Source organism: Rhodnius prolixus, unplaced genomic scaffold (assembly GCF_049639745.1).
Source record: "Rhodnius prolixus isolate KJV_2025 unplaced genomic scaffold, Rpr scaffold_30, whole genome shotgun sequence".
Lineage (NCBI taxonomy): Eukaryota > Metazoa > Arthropoda > Insecta > Hemiptera > Reduviidae > Rhodnius > Rhodnius prolixus.
The window spans coordinates 266,313-287,906 of record NW_027411638.1 but is presented as its reverse complement, the minus strand read 5'-3'; the positions used below and the strand labels follow the sequence as shown (position 1 = coordinate 287,906).

General features: G+C 32.6%; 1 protein-coding gene across 1 annotated transcript in view; it reads left to right on the top strand.

Moving 5' to 3' along the window:
• The first annotated feature begins 357 nt into the window (after positions 1-357).
• Positions 358-21,594, top strand: part of LOC141462287 (uncharacterized) — a 41,747-nt gene continuing 20,510 nt past the window's right edge. Inside the window, exon 1 of the mRNA XM_074143993.1 lies at positions 358-497. The gene's annotated coding sequence lies outside the window, so the exon portion shown is untranslated. The remainder of the gene's footprint in view (positions 498-21,594) is intronic.

Sequence of the window (21,594 nt, the reverse complement as noted above, 5' to 3'; positions counted from 1 at the left end):
CGTAACCTCTCCTCTTCCAGACCGTCCCCTCCTAGTTCATATTGCTTCTTCACACACGCAACTGAAATGTACGGACGCACCAATACAGCTATTACATTCTAGCGAGACTATAAAGCCCTAGCGTGCATGGCAGCCTACTAAGGAAAGAAGTAAATGAAAAAAAAAAATACGTAGCGAGAAAAAGAGAAATAGGAGAAATAGAAAGAGATAAATAAAAAAAAAAAACACAGCCCTACAAAAACTAAGCCAAAAAAAGAGGGGAACTAGGAAGATGGCAGCACTTGCATCACCCCAAACATAAGGATGAAGAGAGGGGTTCTACTGTGGGGTCTTTGAACCACTAAGAGCACAGTCAGTTAGTTAGTGGAAGAATGTGCGTCAGCTAGCAAGCAGCCGTCGGCATCAGGAACTCATCAATAAGCCAGCACGAGAAGGTTGTGGACACAAATATTAAATTGATGAAAAGTGCAAGATTTAGGAAAACGCGTGCCAATACGGTGAGCAAAACAAAAAAAAAAAAAATGCAAAATTATTTTTTTAAAATTTCTTAAATCTCTCCCCAAAAGTAAAATTACAACCCTTCGTGACAAGGTTCAGCCCCATAAAAAGTGACACAAGTGAAGTGCTAGTAAGACATCGAAATAACCAAAAAAATATCAATAAATAAAGATCCTAACCTTTTTCAATTAAAAACTAATAAAATTACAAAAAAAAAAATCGCATATTCAGATACAAAAAAATATACGAGCAATTGGCGCGGTGGGCGTGAACAGCGAACATCCTGCAGATCATGGATTGCTCTTGGTTAGCCGACCTAGTCGAGGTAAACAAATAAAAAAAAGAAAACAAGTCTAATGTCAGGGAGGGTGCCTGATCCTTTTTTTTGGGGGGAAGGCTAATCCCAAAATCCAGCCGGAGCAAGCTCTCTTCTCCTAAGTGACTAAGTTGGATTGTTTAATTTTGGAGTTGTTAGAAATTATGGAGCATTTTAATGGATATTTTGGAGTGTCTGGGGGTCCAATTAGAAGATATAGGAGATTTAGTAAGGTGTCTTTCCAGTATCAAAAGAACAGAGACAAGGAGTTCTATGATCGGATTGTGTGGTTGTGGCTTAGAGATGGTCAGAACTAACGTACTCATCAAGAGTATTTCAAGGATTTTTTAAAAGAGCTTTTTTTAGGCATCTAGCCACGTCAAGTGACCCTAGAACCCATCTGTGTTTTAGGACGATAGACCTTTTTCGCAAATCCCATATCCCAGCAAAGCAAGCCTTTTATTTAATGGCTCTAAATATTTAATCTTAATTGTCCCACTACTAAAGAGAGGAAGTTCTTGCGAGCTCCTTTTAGGACACGAAGGAGATAACTGGAAGGATAACTAACAGTCTTCCAATGGGGTAAAAAAAAAAGGACACTCCCAAAACCAAGGATATCCTAAAAAACCATGCGCTAATCGCATTAATCTTAATTGACAAGACTAAGGTAGACCGTATGGTTTAGATACAGAAATTAGGGCAATTAAGGTGTAATTGATTCTGAGAGGTTTTTTTTTTATTATGGGGGTTTTGAGGTACAAGATGCGAGAACATGTTTGAATCTCCTTCTAGTTCGGGTCCTTCCATAGGTTGGTGCAACCATTTAAACTTTTTATGATTTTGTTTTTCTTCTAGAAATATTGGTTTCCTTCGTCCTGGGAGGATGTATTGGAACATTTATTTTAATTAAGAGTGTTTTTTTTTGTTCTTCTCCAAAATTTGGGGATACCTCCACTTGTTCTTCCTGTAAAATATAGGATCATCACCCCTTATCATTATGCGCTTATAGTAAACAAATTTTAATCGGTTTTACTTTGCATTAATATTTGTTTTATTCGTTAGAAACTTCTCCGTTTCCATTTTTAGAAAATGAAAGGACAAATGGCTGTATGGATCTTGGCCGATCTTGCACAGTCTGTTGATGGACAGTGCTTTTAAAGAAGAAACCCCTGTCAAGTACATTGAAAAGTCTCCGGTCCAAGACTTCACGGCTTAAATTAAAGTTAAAGTGAAAGAAAATATTTGTTTTTGATAATTTTGTACCAATTTTTGAAATATTCGTGTCGCAATCCCAAGAAATTTTGGGGTTTCATTTTACTCTATCTCTTTCACTTCGCATTTGTGCAGATCTCATATTCTCGAGTTTCAAGTTTTTAGGTTCAGAATTTGGCTCTTATTGTGGACAGTACAACTAAAAATCCGGAAAATAAGTTCAAATTTGATATTTCGTTTAGATGCTATCACGGGATCTGGTAATAAATCTTTTTGGCAAAATTCAGCTGGTACCACTTTGCAGAATGAATTTTTATGTTTTCAATTTCTTGCAATTTTTTATTAAAAGGCTCCAACCATTTTTGTTAAATTAAATATTTTCTGTTTACATTCGCTTTTAATTTACCAAATTTTTATCGTGGGCAAATTAATTTAAGAAAGGATCTACCTCTCTCCAGAGCTGAATTTTGGGCTTCTCTTGTGTTCAAAGGACTTGTTTTAGGCATTACCTTCTTTTTAAAGTCAAAAAGAGCCAGCTAATAATAATTAGAAAAGAAAAATACAGCTCGCAAGAGTTTTTTTTTAACTTTTGTGAATTAAAAACAAAAAAAAAATTCAGGTTCTTACTGATCTTCCTCCTGATAAGAGAATGAATTTTAATCGTGTGAAATTTCCAAATTTCCCTATAAATGTGTGGGTATATTTGTGAGGAATATCGAAATTAAAAATTTCAGTTAGCTTAAACTTAGTATTCTCTTTTGTTAATATTGTCATTTTCGAGACTAAAATTTCGGTAAATAAAAGTGTTCATTTTTTCAATTCTCGAAAAAGCCTCTTTAAATTTTTCGTATTCAAAAATACGAGCTAAAATTTGTAAACATTTTCTTAGGAATTTGGGATGAATTACAAAAATTCATTCTTCCTTAAACAATCCTTTAAATTGTCGATTTCATTAAAATAGACGTTGTAAACATCTCTGAAATTCTAAACTTGACATTTAACAGTTAATTTTTAATCTCCACCATGTATATATATTTATATTGCCATCACCAGCTAAATCTTTAATTCAAAAAAATTTCCATTTAAACTTGTGTTAATTGCAGCAAAACAATCGTGTGTGTGGTTATACCAATTTAGTTTTATTTTTTGGTCCAAAAAATCACGGAAAACAGCAAATACAAATCTAGCGCTGTTTTTCCTTCCTCCGAAATTACCACTGGTATATCGTAAACATTTCTCATAGCCAAACTAGTGGTTTACACCCTCTTTTTAATAAATTAATAATAACACTACTCCTTTTAAAATAAAATGTATGTATATATTCTTATTTGGGGAACTAACAAAATTATAATCCTAATAATAAATATTAAAGAAGTAAGGGGACCGGATTTTTCGAAAGGTATTTTATAAAATGTATGATAAAAATAAAGGGGTATTTAGGAAGAATGCAAATATGTGGTTGGCTGATCCAAGGTCGAAAAAGGAGTGCCCTTTTTTGGAAGGCTCAGACGATAGTTAGGAGAGACCTTCGTCTGTAGATTTTGTGTGTGTGTGTGTGAATGTGTGTGAATTGTATACGCTTTGTCTAGGAGTTTCAGACTTGTCTACTAAGGGATGACTCGACAGGGGAAGCAAATAGACACTGGTAGAGGGGCGAATTTCTAGGCAGCAAAAAACAGACACCCCTTGGTCCGTAGCCCTTGACCTTGGGGAAACGAAAGTACATTCTATAGACGCGGGCCTTGCTCATAACACTAACCCCTCCTTTCATAATTCTCTTCTAGCTTTATAAATTTCTCTAGTAGGATAGCTTTTTTCTTATATATATTCATTTATTATTTTTTTAAAATTCTATTTTTATTAAATTCTAAAAAAAGTTAAGTTGTAATAACTTTAAATAACATAAAGTAAATCAAAATAGCTGAACAATTGCAAAACTTAAAAGAAATAAATTACTAATGAACTTATCTGAAATGCGTATTAGAATATTAGAAAAGAAATATAATAATAATAAACTGTATTCACAACCTTGTCATTATGGAGAATAGTTAAGAAATCTTCATAAATATGTAAACTTTTGTTATGTTTCTAAAAATATACGGTCACTTACTAGGCGCCACAGTAGCCGAGCGGATAGATGCGCGACACACCAATCTTAAAGATGTTTTGTGATACTAGGTTCGATTCCCTGGTCGTACTTGATAAATTTTATTTAACGCGTAAAATAAGGAAAATACATTATGTTTGTTAATTTTCCCACTTAGTCGTACACATATGTGTACTTCAGCCAAGTAAACCATTGTGAAGATCGTGGGAAGTGATTTTTTATTCTGATGATTTTTCGACTGACTCTATCTTAACCCTCGTAACAGGGAAGTATTGCAATCGTAAAGATTTTGGATTTTCAGCGAGATTAAGTTTTTTTGAGCTTTACTGTGCATGAAAAAGTTTTTAAGAAATTAGTATTATTTATAAACTAAGTGTGACACTATTTTGGTTGAATTGATTTTTAGGCTTTTTACGATTTACCTCGAAAACTGCTTCATAAATCTACTTTAAATTTCATGTATTTATTGCATAACCTATAACTTTTATTTACAGCTTTTCTTCTCCAGGATTATTTTTTAAGATAATTTTGGTAAAGGGTGGTTATTTAGGTTTCCTTCCTAAAATAACATTTTAGGGCAATATATGCTTCTATCACAAACATAATATTAGCAAGAATTAAATTAGTTATTCAAATTTCAAATTTGAAGACAATTACTTGACTGCAAAAACAGATTTCATCATGTGTTGCTTCAGTTTTCCGTTATTCTTTCCATTTCAGTGCATTTTTTTGGTTTATCACCTGGTTATTATTAGAGAGAATAAAATTAGTTGCAAACATGTATAAAGGGAGTATATATTAAATTTAATTCTTGTAGGGAAGTAGGGTTGAATAAGTAGGTTTTAAATTTGTTCCATAACAAAGGCGCCCAACTTTTTGAAGTCTGTTAGTAGAATTGCCCTTTACAATCCTACTTTTCATTAATAATTCCATATTTATTACTGTTTTTTTTTATTAATAATTATTTTATAAGATCCATCGCGTATTAACAATCGGATTATCATTTTTTCTTAATCAGAGGATGTAAGAGGATGTATTGTTACCTTGACTGATATAGCGCTTTTGAGAAGGTTGCCTACGAAAAACTGTTTTTTTAGAATATGTTTAATATGTGCATGGTGTGTGTTTTAAACTATATAATTATTTTATGCTATATTTTATTGCTTGAAAACTATAACTTTTTAACTTCAATTCATATTTTGACTGCAATATTAATATAATTATCTACCAGTTATTTTATTTTGTTTTTAAATTGACACAAAAATGGCCTGGAAATACTCCAAATTATACGTATCCTGCATTTGTGATCGGAATAGTTTTTTGTGAATGGTTTAAACAGAAGAACAGAACAAAAGATTGTCATAAAAATTTGTATTGACTGAATAATTTCAACAGATGGAAGTATAAGTAACAAGTTGGAATATAAAGGAAGAAAATCTGAGATTTTTGAATTATCCTAGAATATTAATTAAAGGTTAACCAAAGAAATGCACATTATATTGGGAAAAGTTAAAAAACAAACCAGGGAAATTAGTAATTTTGATCGGAGAAATATAGGTTTTGAATTTTAGTTGAAATATTATAAAACACAGAATTAGTTATAAGTTAATTGAGACTGGGGATACTCGAAAAACTGTTATCCTAACTTTAAAAGAGCATTCTGTAAAATTCAGTCAGATAAGTTCTGTGCACGTAAAAATCAACTACTGAATAATTATTAATTCAGTTAATTAATGCTCAGAAATTGAGCAAAATTGGTTGGATTCGTTTGCTTTCAATAAACTGGATAAATTAACCCGTTGCCGCACACTTTTAATTTGATGATCGTGCTCAGAAACACACTATTTTTTTCTCAATTGTTTATGACTGCCAGATGGAATCAAGTGTAAGTTGTATGTTTGGAAGTAAAGATTATCACATTTGGCCACGGTTTTTCCAAAAAACCTCTCGACGGCTATAACCGTCATTTGCTCATCATGTCATTTTTTCTCTTTCCAGAGCAAATGACGGCTATGACCGTCGTGACGACTATACAGCATTTGCTTTACTAATTCAATAATTAACAAGTGTATGCGTTAGTACACTTCGTACTAACGCTGTACTTTTTTTTATTAATTAAAATGTGCACGACGGTTATAGTCGTCGTTTGCCTACATATCAACAAAGATCGGACGGCTATAGCCGTCATTTGCGGCAACGGGTTAAATAACCTTTTTATTTATGTTTCTTCCGTTCAGAAAGCTACATGAGAAATATACAGTGATAAAAATGTCTACAAATTCTTCCAGCTTATTATACATATATTTGTTCATGAAAGTATGTTCTATTTTATTTCTAAGTGCTTATTTTTTGACCGAAAACTCTATTTGCGTTGTAGCTTGCCATAAAAGTAATAATAACAATAAATAAGTTAATACTTTAATTTTATCTTCTTTTTTACAACAAAGTGCGAAGTGTTTTATTTCCCACGACCAGTGTTTTTGCTTTGCTTGGGGCTCGCAAAACCTAGGCTCTTGGCTAAAAACTCCAAAATATCCACACTTATACAATAAATAACTTATCCATAGGAAAAAGATTCAATTAAAATGACCAATATGTGAACCTTTAGAACAACGAAGTTTAAATTCCCTCTGAATAATCTTGTTACTATGTCTACATGGCCATTTTTCTAAGATAGTGTGCTATAGATTCCTCATAATTTTTTTTACCCTGTATCTACTTAGTTACTGTTCATGTTGCCAAAGTTACAAACTACAAGGCGCGTGTCCAGTAATCAGTACCTCTTAGGTCCCTAAGAGCAGTGTTTCTTAAATCGTGCAATAGTGAAAATCGTGAAATACAAGTCGATATAGGATGTCTAGTTTTATTTTACTTAATTTAGATACATTACAGAGACCAATTTGTTCCCAAAATTTTGTTGTGATAATTAAAATATTAATAATAATAAAGAATCTGTTTGTAAATACGGTGTAGTAATGAAGATGGTAGGAGCGAAGCACTGCTTAGCCTACTGGTTGTTATTTATCTGGGGCAAATTCAATTCAATTCCAGCCAGTCTACTCATAGAAGACTACGATCATACACTGCTTCCTTGATGTGCCCATCATGCGGGTAATTAATTTACTGTATCAATGATTAAATTGATGCAAACTCCATTGTGAATAACATTTGTCATCTTTCGTAAGTGATCTGTCTTAACAAGTTTTATACGCCATAGTTATTTTACAGTTTAAATATAGATAAATAATATGGATTAACAATAACCGTAACAATCATGTTTATGCTACGATTTCATCCATTTTCTTTGAAAACATCTCCTGTCTAACACCTAAGCTGACCATTTATTGTTTCAAGTGGATCAAACATCTGACTTTCTTTGGATACAGCAGACCCTCGGACAGTGTTCTCTTGTTACGGACACATTACCGAACGATGAGCGTTAAGAGACTCCTAGACAAAAAAAAAGAAGTAATCAAGCCGAAATCCTACCCAAAATCCCTACTTAGAAGACTAATCTAAGTCAGTGATAATCCCTATACTAAACCCTAAGGAGCTTAAAACATGTTCTTCAGTTGAAAAATCCAAATAGATAATCTTAAAAAAAAGTGCTGTATACTTGCTTGTTAATATGGAAAGCTTAACAAATTAAAAAGGGCTTTTTTGGGCGATGCTTTTAAACGAACTTTTATGATTTTTTGTTTTATTGGAATAAATACGTACATAATCGGCAGTAACGTGTGAGCGAGGAAAATGGTCTAGAACTTTGTTAAATTTTTCGTTTTTCAAGTTTTGCAAACCAAAAACTATCTAATTAAAACTAAAGAAGTAAAATAAATAATAATAATACTATTTCTTTCTGTAGAGGTTTGAAACAATAATCTCTACAATAATTTCTCTTATGAAGGTGAAGTTATAGTAAGGCTGCTTGCATTGTAATCTATTCATTTCCTTCTGTTGATGATGCCTAGAATGTGAAGCTGCAATGTTAGTTTGGTGTGTCCAGCCTCATTTAAATGGAGAAGTGGCAGGTGTTACTATAAACACAGACATCCCCTTTGTCCTGGCTCCAAAACTCATTTGGTTTGTGTAGTACGATTCAATGAACATTATATTCAGCTCCCAAAAATTATTAAGATTATTTCAAATTTCCTGAATATACCTGAAATACAATGTATTCATTTGTGATCTCTTTTAGTTTGTTGAAATCTGTTGTGAACATTTTATTTAAAGTCTTAGAGTTATTCTAAATGCTTAGATGCTTTGCATATAGCATATATTCAATAAGGGGCAGCGTTAATATGGTGACGAGCGCACTGAGACAGTTTTACAAGTCCAGCTTGTAACTAAGTTTTTATTTATTAGCAAATATCGCTAATTTTATCCTTCGTGGCTGGCGTGCTTTCTTTTTTCTTTTTTACAAAAAAGTTGATTCGTCAGTTTGTTGCAGTTAATTTGATTGATTTTCAACTATGTTTCTGTCATATACCTATTTTACTGACTGGTTTTTATAGCTTTACCCATGTATTTGTGACTTGAATGTTTATGAACAGTGAAAAACAGTTTTTTTTAAAAAATTAGCATACTTGTACGTATTTAATAGTTCTGTATATTTTGTGCAGAGGTAATGTTGTAAAAATCTAATAGGCAATGTTTTAGAACGGATAATATATTTTATTAGAATTTAAAACTGTTAGTTCATTTGTACTGGGAAATAATTATTGTTGATTTAAATATTTAGAAACATGTGATTCTAATCACTTTTAAAAAAAATAATGCGTAAATAAGTGAAATATTAAGAAGGACACATTAAATAGCAAGAGAACATGCAACATGCTCGTTAAATTCATGCAATTTCTTGGTGTACACTGTTCAGCAGAGTCTGCGTGTTTCGTCTAGTGTTCGGTTAATAGTAAGGTTTGAAGTTTCGCCCTCGTTTTTCGCCTAATTTTTGATAATTGAACGTTAAGCTCCGCCTAAAAAAAAAATAGGCGATAGCTTAAATTTTTTTTTTGTATACTTCTAATATTGTATAGGGTTCTGGAATGTCAAATTTTTCTTAAAAGTACTTTTGCAATTATGAACGATATAGGGAAGGAAGGCGTAATTAACATTTAGTCACAATTAGAATTTTGAACAATCTTGTCAATGAAAATTACAGTAACTGCAGTAGAAGTGGTGAATGGTTCACTAGGCCTACTGGCGAGTAGAACTAGAACCCCAATCGTGCTAGGAGACACCTGGTTGCATGCAACCCTCTGCCGACAGACTGCACAGGGAGCACATAAGTTCATTCTAAATACACTACACAAATTAGAAATTTTACATTCGCAAAATGTTCTTTTATTAATTTAATTTTGTAACAGCTTCAGTCGTTTTATTTCTTCAATTTTCAATGCAAATAATGGGATGTTGTTAGTACATTTCATCGGAAATGCTCGCTTTTCTTAAACAATCACACGTATCTCTTACTATAATCTCTGATATATTTTTTCAACATCAAATTTGTATTAAATAGTTGGCACTACTATAATAAAAGTTCACAACAGTAGAGGGAAACGAGATTTCGCAGAGGTAATAATGCAGTACAATACGGTGAAATGGTAATTAGAGTTAAGTGTGCTTAACTCCTCCATAACTGCTCCAAAATGAATATTTTCTGAAAAAGAAGAGTTAAAAACTAAAGTTATATATAGATATTTATGAGTGAAATTAAACATATTTATGTATTCACAGCTTATTCTTAACAACCTGTTACAATAGAGTTTGCAACATTAATTATGTACAAAATAATAATATAAAAAAATAAATTAAGGTGTTTTCTGACACAAGAAAGTAAAAGTTAATTTTGAAATTGGGACCTTGAGTTTAAGTCGCATTCACAGTGTATTGTCACCATCATTTATGGTTAGTTCTTTAATATTAATTCTTTCTAGTAATTTATTATCTCTACCAGAACTACATCAAGTTTGCTCGTTATTTCTGGTCAGTGCGAGATATTAATAAAAGGTTCAAAGAAACTCTGTCATGGGCGGTGTTTATCTTTAAAGGGCGTTTGACGTCAGTGGTTGATAAGGTTGGAAGACCGGAATTTGATCTCGCGACCTTATTCATCCAAGAAAATCTTAACAAGTAGCCCTATCTACATTTCTGTACAAACTATTCGATTTCAAAAATTTTGTTTCCATAATTAGGAATTTTGGATTTACTATGGTGCAGAATATTTCATTAACATGGCAGGAAGTTGTTAAATTCAAAAACCATTAACCTGGAGAGTGACTTTAAATTATGACATTAAGTCTTTTGTTTCTGGAACTTTCTGTCAAGGTAATTAATTACGTGGTTTAGGGGAAGTCTTCAACGAAATGTAGCCGTAAGCAACCTTCTAAAGTGGTAAGTGAGTCGGTTTTGCCAACTTAATACAATTTAAGTAAAGAAACGATTCAATACCGAGTTGGAAGTAACAATTCACCTCTTGTTAGCTGAATACCCGCGAATCAGCCAAAAGAATATCAACTTTCAGAGTTAACTGCCGTTGTATGTTGAACTGTCAGAATAGATTGTAACTTTATCCAGTATTTTGACGACTTATTTATTACATTTTTCACTAGCAAAGCAGTGATAAACTAAAGATTCTATTTTTCTGTTTAACTAGGTGAAAATTCCAAATTTGTCTCTAGTTTTGGAAGTTGTATTTCGAAATTTGGGTGAGTTAATTTTGTAACAAACACATCTGGCTTAAATATTAGTTGAGAAAGACAAATGTTTCTATTTTTCTCCGTCAACAGGTATAAAGTGACACTAATTTTTCTATAGGTTTTGAAGTTGTACTTCCAGATTTCGGCGACTTAATTTGTAACAATTAGCAATGATACAGATTTAGTGGTTAGAGACACAAAATTAGCATTTAGTTGGCCATACTAGGTGACATTCAAAATGTTTTATGGAACGTAAGGTATCGAAGTTTATTTAATTTTGTTAGGAACGAGATATTTAGGTAATCGTGTGAATGGTGCGGATGGATACATAAAATGGAGCATTGAGTTTGGAGGATTTTGGATTGTTATGGTTGGAACGCTTGGTGGAACTCCACAGTTCAAAGTTCAAATTGGTTTAATGAGTGATTTGTATATAAGGTCTTTGTTACGTTGTATTAAAGTGGATCTTCCATCCAAGAGTTTTATTAGAACTCTGTAGCATGTGTTCATTCCTTGTCTTGTAAGTATGTGAGTTCCATTTAAGTCTCTTGCTGATGTGCAGCTTAAGTTAGCGGAAGATATCAGTGAGGAAGTCTGGTTATAGTGGGAGGAGCGTTATTATTCGGTGTGAAGATAACATTGTGACACTTGCTTACACCTTTCGTTTAAAGTATATTTACAACTTTGGGCGGCTTAATTTATGAAAACAAGCGTTTGAATTTTTCAATCAGCGTTTTTAATGTTTGACTAGCGTTTGATGTTGGTAGTGGAAGACAAAAGTTACTATTTTTATAATCATACTACTTGAAACTTCTTCCTTATTCTATACTTTTTGGTAATGGCATTTCCAAATTGGGGCAAACTTATTTGTAACATTCAAAACTGGCTTAGATTCAAGAGGTGAATGGCACTAGTATTTGTCTAGCCGTACTTTGTATAAAATTCCCAATTTTTCGTAAAGGTTTTAAAGTTATAGTTTTTCCAAATTTTTTGCGACGCTATTTGTACCAACTATTATTGGCATAGTTTTTGGTAGTCAGCGAATAATATTACCATTTATAAGGCCAAACTATGCATCATTTCTTAATTTTCTCAATATGTTTTAATCTTTTTTTTATAGTTACACGATATTAATTGTACATTCATCAATAGCCTAAATTTTAGTTGTAAGAGACAGATATTAATGTTTTTCTGATCATATTATGTGCAACTTTCTACTTTTCCTAACTTTTGTGCGATCACATTGGTCACCATCATTAGCATAGGTTTTTGTTGTGAATTATAGTAAGTAAATTTTTTCTTGTTAACCTATTTGACAATAAATATTGTTTTTATTGCTTCAGAAGTGTTATTGCTCTAGAGTTTTTGCACTTTTATTTCTGAATGGAGTGACCCTAGAAGTACGATGAATTATTAACTATTATTTTGGTGTGTAAATTATAATTAAGTAAATTATTTCTGCTCAATCTATGAGGCAATTCCCAATTTTTCCATTCTTTTAGAACCTTCATTCCCTAATTAGGACGACCCTATATGTACGATCCATTACTGGCTTTCATTTCGGTGTGTAGGAACAAAAAGTAACTTATTTCTGCTCAATCTATGAGACAATTCCCAATTTTTCCTTTGTTTTAGAACCTTCATTCCCTAATTAGGACGACCCTATATGTACGATCCATCGCTGGCTTTGATTTCGGTGTGTAGGAACAAAAAGTAACTTATTTCTGCTCAATCTATGAGACAATTCCCAATTTTTCCTTTGTTTTAGAACCTTCATTCCCTAATTAGGACGACCCTATATGTACGATCCATCGCTGGCTTTGATTTCGGTGTGTAGGAACAAAAAGTAACTTATTTCTGCTCAATCTATGAGACAATTCCCAATTTTTCCTTTGTTTTAGAACCTTCATTCCCTAATTAGGACGACCCTATATGTACGATCCATCGCTGGCTTTGATTTCGGTGTGTAGGAACAAAAAGTAACTTATTTCTGCTCAATGTATGTGACAATTCCCAATTTTTCCTTTGTTTTAGAACCTTCATTCCCTAATTAGGACGACCCTATATGTACGATCCATCGCTGGCTTTGATTTCGGCGTGTAGGAACAAAAAGTAACTTATTTCTGCTCAATCTATGAGGCAATTCCCAATTTTTCCTTTGTTTCAGAACCTTCATTCCCCAATTAGGACGATCCTATATGTACTATCCATCGCTGGCTTTGATTTCGGTGTGTAGGAACAAAAAGTAACTTATTTCTGCTCAATCTATGAGACAATTCCCAATTTTTCCTTTGTTTTAGAACCTTAATTCCCTAATTAGGACGACCCTATATGGACGATCAATCGCTGGCTTTGATTTCGGTGTGTAGGAACAAAAAGTAACTTATTTCTGCTCAATCTATGAGACAATTCCCAATTTTTCCTTTGTTTTAGAACCTTCATTCCCTAATTAGGACGACCCTATATGTACGATCCATCGTTGGCTTTGATTTCGGTGTGTAGGAACAAAAAGTAACTTATTTCTGCTCAATCTATGAGACAATTCCCAATTTTTCCTTTGTTTTAGAACCTTCATTCCCTAATTAGGACGACCCTATATGTACGATCCATCGCTGGCTTTGATTTCGGCGTGTAGGAACAAAAAGTAACTTATTTCTGCTCAATCTATGAGACAATTCCCAATTTTTCCTTTGTTTTAGAACCTTCATTCCCTAATTAGGACGACCCTATATGTACGATCCATCGTTGGCTTTGATTTCGGTGTGTAGGAACAAAAAGTAACTTATTTCTGCTCAATCTATGAGACAATTCCCAATTTTTCCTTTGTTTTAGAACCTTCATTCCCTAATTAGGACGACCCTATATGTACGATCCATCGCTGGCTTTGATTTCGGTGTGTAGGAACAAAAAGTAACTTATTTCTGCTCAATGTATGTGACAATTCTTAATTTTTGCTTTTTATTAGAATCTTCATTTCTTATTTAGTGTGACTCTACTTTTACTATGCACTAATTACATTGTTTTTGGGGGTTTTGCGACAGATGTATCTTTTTTTTTGCGTAATTTATGTGCTATTTTATAGTTCGTTATTGTTTTAGAACTTTTATTTCCTACTTTGTACGGCCTTTATTGTACTATTCATTATTTTCTTTCTTTCCTACTTTTCATTTCTAAATTTGATGGACTCAATTGGTACCAGCCATCACTAGGAATGTTAGTTTGCAGGTACAGTTTTTCTGATCAATGTATGTGATTCCCAATTTTTCATTAGTTTTACGACTTTCATTTATAGTTTTATTTATAGATATTACTATTGTTTTGGATTTTGACTTCCTAAATTTGTATGTTGGTCAGTATGGGTCTTGTCCATCACTGGTATACTTATTGGTTTTTGTTATGATCAAGCTATGTGCCATTACTTAATTTTAACCCTAAACCTAAGCGTTTTAATCCTAAATTAGAGCGACCCTATTGGTAGCAACCATCAGTAAAAGTAAGGTAATCGCCTATTTTTAAGGCGGGGCTTAACTTCCAACTACCAATTAGTGTCGCTCTGGTCCCCAACCATCAGTAATAGAATGTCAGTAAATATTTTTCATACCCAACTGTATGGCCGGTTTGGTCCGGTGTATATCAATAATCCATCAATATGGTGGTTGCACGTATATCCCCAGCTCTAACAGCTGTTCGCCAACTTTCCGAGAATGGTGAAAAATATCGCCAGCAAAATTGATAAAAAATTCAGTAAGAAGTTTAGCGTGAATATCCCTCTAGTTGGGCTCAATTTTATTGATTTGGAAGCATTTTGCTGGTATTACCTCGGACCTTCCAGAACCGGGGCCCCTCCTCATGTGTCGACGTGTCATTACTGGAGAGCAAGCGGTGAATTGTTCCGCTTCCTATAACCTCAACTACTCGCACAGTCACGCACCTTAGTTTGAATTTAATCGAAAAATTAAAGTTGAAGCTGTATTGTTGCTACCAGTTCAATGTCCAACATGCGATAGGTTTGCTTAACGTATTTATTTATCTTTTTAGATTTTTCTAAGGAAATATGGAAAAGTTGTCTGAGTTTTTTTTTTTTTGGCAACTTTTACAAAATGGCTCCAATGATTTTGAATAAACTTCATAAATATATTCAATACACAATATATAAATCTATCTCTTATATTTGAAACAATTTTCCGTTAAAATTCACTTGAACCATGAATATTTTGTACTTTATCTCAAAAATGATTTCACTGATTTCATTGAACATTATTTAAAAACTATTAAACTATCATTTGAAAACTATTTTTCTGTAAAAAAAACAATCCAGAAGTTTCTTGGGGGCTAGAATTTTAAATTCCTAGCTAAAAAACATCCTTCCAAATCTTATGATAGTGTATCTAGCTCTTGATAACCAATCACATACACTTATCTGTAATGCAAGTGTTATTTTTATTGCTGGGCCCATACACCTACTTGGTTTATTTGGTATTGTAATAATTGCAATACGTAAATGAAGATTAGCCATTGAATGAAGAAGTGTTTCAAAACATTTTGGAAGTTGTTTTGGACGACACTTTGGGAAATGCTATTACATTTTTTACTTACAGTTTTCTTTAGCAATAACTAGTAGTTGCTATACAATACTACCAGAATAATCCTTCATTGGACTTACGTTTTGTATCACTATTTACAGCAACACTAAGGATATATTGAATTATAAAATTATAATTCTTCGAATAATAAATATGTAACCATTGTTTGCACTCTGGCGAATCAATACTCAAGTCCTGCGTGTGCTGTCCGCGTCGTAAATAATAAAAAAGGAATGTTATTGCTAGTACAGTTCTGCCGCAGGAAGTACTCAATGGAGCAATAATAAAATTAGTAATGCAATTGTTCCTAGAAACTCCTCGACTTCTGTATAACCTCAATTCTCCTTCTTCATGTTTTTTGTCTGAAAATGCAAAATGCAGTTAGAATAAATGTATCAGGCTTCTAACAGCTAGTGGATTATTAGCAATTAGACTTTCAACTGAGGTCCTGAAAGTGTTTAATGAATCTTTCTTAGCTATACCAAAATTGTGAATAAAGTACCGAGTAATCAATACCAGGTATTTCAAGCGAATTAACGATACTTTTGGGAAAAATTATTTTTTCCCATTATGTTTGACAAATATCAGACACATCTGACGAATTCAAACGTTTCTTCCTGAAAACATATTTCAGAGATTCTAAGAAGTTATTTCAATCAATATGCAGATGGTCCTTTGATTTAATTAGTTTGAAACGACCTAATCTGGAGAATGAAACTATAAAACTGATTTGGCCATCTTGTGGAGTTGCAATTCGTTCGTTTGTGTCTATTTTCAGCCGATTGTGTGCTTTAAAATAGGAACAAATTCATAATGACTAGTATTTAAAACTTTGCTAATAATATGGCAGAATTCAGTCGTACTATGTAAATCATATTTAGCTATATAACCATTTATAACCTTGATTGATGTTTTCCTTTCCATCTGTTTTTTATGGCCACAGTTTTCTATCAGTATATTAGCAGCAAAGAGTATACCTAACATTAACTATCAAGGATCTGCAGCCAAATAAAAAGAAAGATGTCAGATTCTGGGAACATATTGGCCGTGCCAGAAGGTCAACAGATTGCTGAGGCAGGTGTCTAGTTTGCCTAAAAAGCTACTATTATTTTATTTCTTTCTTGTCTTAGCACAATGCTATAGCAGACAGTCCCTAACTATGCCGTGAATTTCCGATTCAGACATAATCCACCTTCTTTGTTCTTGAAGAACACATTGTATCCATCCAGCTAAATGCAATTACTAAACAATCTGTAGTGAAGAACCCACATGTATTAGTGCAATTCTCGAAAGTTTTCTTCAGACTCCGACTTTTACTAAATGTTACTGTTTAGCATAATACTACCGTTACTTCGGGAGGTGATTCTGGTCATCATTTGCAAAAAAAAAAAAAAATCTATATAAACTATAGCTCCATTCTGCTCCGTTGTATAGATATTTTAAATTTTATGTTTTTCAAGGCTTTTTAGCAAACAGTTGTCTCTATTTCTCAAACTGCTAAAGCTACAGCAATTTCAATAAGCTCATTAGAAAGAAGATTAAATTTCCTTTTAAATAAGCTAATTTATATTTCAAAATAATTATATCAAGTATTTCACTTTGTGGTCCAAACATAACAAATAGCAAATTTCTATTTTTTTCCCCAAAACTTTGACATCATTTTCGTCAAAAATATTATAAGTTTAAAACGTGCACTATTCATGAAAAACATCTACATACACACCTTTCGAAAGGTATTTCATGAATAGTGGTTATTTTAAAATATGATACAGAAATTTCTTATTAATTACAAAAAATAGGAAGATGCAGCATCGGCATTATGAAAGGAATTCATCTACCATAAGAATATAATTGATCAGAAACATCAAATCCAGTACAATTTCTTGCAAACCTGTAATTTAATAATTAATTAATTTAAGAACTATATTCAAAAATATTATATTTATATTATAAATAATAAAATAAATTAAAAAGATGAAAATGGTATATGAGGTTAAATAAAGGTTAGGTACCCATTTCGAAAGAACTGCGTGCTATTCTTTAGTTAATTAAAAAGATATGCTACATAATGTGAATAAAACACAGATTTTCTTGAACTACACAATAAACTTTTGGAATTAACATGTTGCGAAAAGTTTATGAATAAGCCGAGAACTTACTTATCGCTCTAATCCCCAAACTGACATGTTTTATCCTAATACGGCTTCTAAATAAATAAATACAACAAGAAAAGATAGTTTAAAGACTGCATTTTCATTAGATATTTAGTTGTCGTTTTACTATCATCGTGTCAACATATTCGAATGTAGGAGGAATGTTGGAGAAGCTAGACGGGAGTATGCTAGATGTTTTCCTGATAGGCGTTTTCCGAATGCTAAGATGATGATGGAGGAGTACAGGCGGTCCGGTGAAGTATTCCATCCACCAAAGCCGACCCTGCATCTTCCTATTTTTTTTAATTAATGAGAAATTTCTGTATCAATTTTTAAGAAAAACCACTACTCTTGATATACCTTTCGAAAGGTGTTTGTATGTAGATGTTTTTCATGAATAGTGCACATTTTAAACTTATATAATATTTTTAACGAAAATGATGTCAAAGTTTTGGGGGAAAAAATAGAAATTTGCTATTTGTTATGTTTGGGCCAGAAAGTGAAATACTTGATATGATTATTTTGAAATATAAATTAGCTTATTTAAAAGGAAATTTAACCTTCTTTCTAATGAGCTTATTGAAATTGCTTTAGCTTTAATAGTTTGAGAAATATAGATAACTATTTGGTAAAAAGTAGCAATACCTTGAAAAAACATAAAATTAAAAATATCTATAAAACGGAGCCGAATCGAGCCATAGTTTATATAGATTTTTTGTTGCAAATGATACCCAGAATCACTTCCCGAAGTAACGGTAGTCTTATACTGAACACCCTATAGGTATATTGTTTATTATTATTCAAAATGGGCACAGTATTGTAAAGGTAGTAAGTTCCTTTTCTCACCCAAAAATATATATATTTTTTATATTATTCAACCTTATACATATATCTGAACCAAACGGTCCCTTTAATAAGTAAATATTTCTCTGGGCCAGGGATAAATCCACGAATTTGTCCTTTTCTATTGCATCAATTGTTGATTCTGTTTGCATTGCTCAAACCGAAAAGCACTCTCTCATCTCACGAAATTTTCGCGCCATAAATTACATTTACTTTAGCATGGCCTTCCCTATTTTCTTTTCCAATTTATAGAACAAAATCGGACGATTCTAAAGCCCAAAGGCAAACAGAGGGAGTTAACTCTTACAATACAATATCTTAAAAACGTTTTTAATTAAAACCTTTTGAGAAGTACAAGGAAACAGTGTAGTACAACACATTTGATAGTACAGTTACTACAGGATAACTGAAATGTAAAACAAATAATCATGGCGAGATTATTTTGAAGATGAATCCATTACTTTTATAAATTTCACAGAACTAACATCTATTGAAAAGTAACTCTGGGCCAAAAAAGTTTTGGGCAGTTCTAGGAGATATATTATAAAGCTTCACTCTAAAATATAATTTTCTGTGATGTAGTAATCTACATCTATGTAGAATTCACGAGAATTTAATGTTTTGTTAAAATTGCGAGTTTGAACATAATTGCTTCAAATTTTACTGTTTTTATAGGTACAATTTTGCCTCTTTTAACTAAGTAAATAATGGAAGGAGATATATTTCACTCGACTATTGTGGTAAAGCCGCAAATAACTATTGAATTGTGTTTTAGTTGCAAAAAAGGAGCAGGTTATAACGAAGTGTTAAGAGAGAGAAGTTTCTGATTCTTTGTATAAGGAGTTAGAAGGAATGCATAATTTCCGGTGGATTCTAAGAATGCAATTATTGTTCTCCATGGATAGAACCACTTCCGTTCTGTGCTGTTTTTTTTTTCCTTCATGCCATGTTCGATGCGAATTGCATACTTAGATAGTAATGAGTTACACAGAAATTGGTAAAGAGACTTGATTGTAAAAAAAAAAATAGTAACGCCATATAAGAATTATTGCAAACGTGCACATTCACGATTTTTATTTTTCTCGGAATAACATGTTTTTCTCGGAAATCTTATTATAGTTTCTGGGGTTTCTCTCTAACTTACCATTTCACTTAATTGTAAGGCAATGCCATCTGTATAAGTACCTGTATAAGTTGCGAAAGTAGAATATGTTGCTAAAATGCAGAATATGAAGAAAAATCGTGAAAATACAGTTAGAAACGCCGAAATGGATAATATTGTGGATTCTATTTGTCATAGCACGCATGTTTTTTTATCTGTTTCTGACCGTTTCAGACTTTTATGCAATAACAGTTTTATTTATCACTTCCGTATTGAGAACTCAGACTTCCACTTTGTTTTCGTTATACACTATATTTGATTTAGCTGATTCATTTATTGGGTTCAAGGCTTTAAACTTTAAAAGAAATTAAAATATTATTTATTAAATAAATTGGTTTAAAAAAATTCTGCGTTTTGTTCTTCCATTTAGTAGAATGAAGTGTTTAAATAAATGGTACTCGAATCAGTTACATGGCATTCACTTTCAGTACAAAACAATATCAGTTCGAGTTTTAACAGTTTTAATTCATTAAATAAATGGTAAATGAATTAAATGTTAAAATTCTTTAGATATGAAGCCTTATTTAAAAAAGGTTTTAACAATTAGTTTTAAGAAGCAACAGCATGAGAAATTTATAAAGCTGAGCAGCCATGCTTAATCAATTGGATTGGTTAGAGATTTCGGAGAAGGAGGTATAAGCCATGGAAGTAAGGCAAGGACAGGGCGTCCACGGTTCCTTGACCCAATTGTTTTAAGGGAAGCTGTAGAAGGGGCTGATCCTCGAACAAGCGCCAGAAAACTTGCAGGCTGGTTAGTATAGTGTCCCACTTTACCATAAATAAGCACTTTCATAACTTAGAAGGGAGAAATAGTTAGTTCATTTTAGTTTTCTTCTTTCTTCTTTCTGTACAATTTTGTTAGAGCTCACAGTTTTTACATTTTTTTTTGAAAACTATTTTGAAAGCAATAAAGTTATCAATATAACTGGACAGATCATGTTTACAGATTTATTCCAATTACGTTCCGTTAAAGTTAAAAATGGAAGTATGTTTTCCGTTGAATAATTACCAAAAATTTCAGCATGAGCAAGCGCGTTGCTAATAAAAATGAAATTGAAAATGATACAGTTGAGCAGATACGACTGGCCTACCAGTGTCGTAAGGACTGCTAAAGTGGTGATAGAATCGTATGCCACGTGTGCTGTGTACTAAATTTTGCAGTTTACCAAACTCACAAGTGAGCTTCTTGCTCGCTATCTATTCTGACCCAAATACAGGCACGCTCGCTCATTGTAAATAGCTATTTATTTATATTAGTAATTTACAAATTCAAAACAGTTAATGATAATATTTTTAACATAATAAATGGAAATAAAATTATCTTCTGGTCATTTAGAACAAACGGTTAGATATATCGCGATCTTTTCAAATAATCTCCTAAAATTATGTTGTTTTTACCTTTACATTATTCACTATTTACTTAAAAAAGGGACTACATTTTTATTTGAAACATTTGTTCATAAAATTTTCAACGGATTTAGTCAGGAAAATGGCATTCTTAAATACAACACTTCAGTAAAATGTACAAATCTACCATTCTCATCTCTGTGACTCTACGGACCATGCAGGACCTTGGCCTCCTTTATTAGGGCATTCCACTCTTAGCGGTCGCTTGTCTTTCTCCTTCACTACTACCTCCTATTCGGCGCAGCCCCCACACGGATTTAACCGAGGCCTCCAATGGCCAGGGTGCCCTTCATACTCATTTCTACCTCGTTCTCTTCATTATTTGGCATAAGCCTTGGCTAGGGCTAGCGTCCATGTAAAATTTCTTTCCAAGAAGCTACATTATTCTTTGTCTCGACAGATAAGCCTTATACTACCTGCCGATTACCTTTATATTCAGTGCCTTTTTTAAGACGAGCCCAAATCATCGTAATTGGCTCTACTATTTGAGAAAGTGGCTCTCTTTCAAGTTCGAATCTTCCTGATTCTTATTTTAATTATAAATCGCCCGTTTGGGTATCCCCTCCACTTATATATCACTTCAGAAGCCTGCAGCCTACTTTTCTCGCAGCAATGAAG